The 2,500-nt window shown below is 27.8% G+C and overlaps 1 protein-coding gene across 1 annotated transcript in view; it reads left to right on the top strand.

Moving 5' to 3' along the window:
- LOC122260305 (putative neural-cadherin 2) overlaps positions 1-2,500 on the top strand; it is a 715,566-nt gene that overhangs the window by 712,411 nt on the left and 655 nt on the right.

The following is a 2,500-nucleotide window of genomic DNA, read 5'->3' as shown; positions in this document are numbered from 1 at the left end:
ATAAAATTTCTCTATCTACATTTCACATCTCCAAAATCTCACTCATCTTCACTATCAATCAATCACTCTATATACAATCAAACACACAATAACAACTCATCTCAAACAATCTTTCTCACACTTAGTCTCAATCTCTCACACGACACTAAATCTATCTTATCAATATATATAAAACAACACACTCCTTACTCTATCAAATCACTAACACAACTCACACTCTCAAACTCTAACACTCACATCCATCAATATATCTCTCTCACACACACACACACACACAATCTCAATCAATAACACAATCACACAATCACACATCCTTCTCACATATACTCGACACACACACACTCTATCTAATCTCTCACACACTATCAATCAATACAAAAACTCCCACCAAAAGAAATCACGAAAACCAAACAAAATCACTATCATACACTCAAACTCACACACACAGCAAACACACTATCTCACATCACACTTTTACACTCACACTATAACACTCTTAAATCACTTTATAATCTAACACTCACACAAACTCTATAAATGTATTATAACTCTCTCACACAAATACAATACCTAATTATCAGATTCAATTAACAATAAAAAACAACAGACTGCCCCCTCCGCCCCCCCCCCCGCCCCCCCCCCGCCCCCCCCCCCCCATAACGATCTCACACACACACAACACACACACTCACACACACTCTCAAATACTAACACTAACTTCAATCACACCACTAACTAATCACTAAACACTCATCTCACACACTACTATAAATATATATATCTAATAAAACTCTATAATATATCAAAATATATATTCTCTCAAAATATAATATATAAATATATATATATATATAATTCTAATTAATAGTCTACTTACAAATATATAAATATAAATATCTATAAAAAAATTATATATCACTACAAAATATCTAAATATCTAACATGACTACTAAAAATATCAGTCATATCTAACAAACAAAAACACAACTATAACAATATATAATATATAAATATAAATCTATCTATAAAACTATCTAAAATATCTAAATTTATATGTTCTAGTAAAAAAATAACTAATATATATAGATAACTTATATCTCAAATAAATCATACTATACATACTAATATAATTTAAATATATTTATAAGTAATAGTATATATAATATATATATATCTAAATAATATCTATATATATATATATATATATAATATATATATATATATGTTATAGTATATAAAAATATATATATATATCTAAATCTAAAACAACTCTATCACAACATAAATATCTTTGATATTGTGATTATATAGTAGATAGATAGAGATATATATATTTATATAGATAAATTTATACAATTTTTTAAAATATATATTATATAGATATCCGATAAGCATTGTGTGGTGAGTGTTAGAGTGTTGTGAGTTATTTGTGTGTTCATCTCTCTAACTCCTAAACTCACACATTTATATATATAATACATATATATATAATAGATATATATATATATATATAATTTATATAATATAATATATATATACATATATATATATAGGTATATATATATTTATATATATTATATAATATATATATATAGAACATTTTTTTATATATAATATAATAATATATATATATATATATATATAATTATATATTAATATTAAAAAAAATATTATATATATAATATATATATATATATATATATATACATATATATATAGAGGTATATATAGTAGTATATATGATTTATAGATGTATCTCTAGTATATATATATATATAAAATAAAGTATATATATATATATATATTATGAGTCCTTCCTATAGACGACTTTCGTAAATTGAAATGAATCTTCTATTTCCTATTCCGAGCAACCTCTGCGAGCTATTTACACCTAGTTTTTGGGCGAAGAAACCTCACACTCGAGACAATCCTTCTGCCCTTGCGTTGCAGTACGGCTTCATCGAGACCGGACCGGGAATCTGCAGTTGTTCCTTTAAGCTGAAACTGGGAGAAATTTATTCGGATGAACTTGCATTATATATATAAAAGATTTGCATGAATTGGTGTGTTTTTACGATGAGTTTGCAAATGAAGTTTCACGCACCTCTTTAGCTATTGATTGCATATATTGTTGTAGGTGAAGTTCAATATGACAAATGAATAAAAGGGTATAAAAGAGACTTGAATAGTTTCCACAACGGAGGAGATGTAATTTACGCGTTGCGGATTACTCCGGCATTAGAAATGCATGAATTTCTTTGTGTGTGTGTAAGAGTGAGTGAGTGAGTGAGTGAGTTAGGGAGAGAGAGAGTGTGAGTGAGTTGGGGAAAGAGAGAGTTAGAGAAAGAGAGAGAGAGAGTGGAAGAGAAAAAGAGAGTTAGAGAGAGAGAGAGAGAGAGAGAGAGAGAGCGAGAGGAAGAGATAAAGAGAGAGGAAGACATAAAAGAGAGAGAGAGAGAGAGAGCGATAAAATTAATGTGCTTATTGTGTTCATTTGTAA

Source organism: Penaeus japonicus, unplaced genomic scaffold (genome assembly GCF_977035675.1).
Source record: "Penaeus japonicus unplaced genomic scaffold, GWHDUDI00000001_assembly GWHDUDI00000015, whole genome shotgun sequence".
In the NCBI taxonomy this organism is placed as follows: Eukaryota; Metazoa; Arthropoda; class Malacostraca; order Decapoda; family Penaeidae; genus Penaeus; species Penaeus japonicus.
The sequence above is the reverse complement of the archived record's forward strand: the minus strand, read 5'-3'. Positions and strand labels throughout refer to the sequence as shown.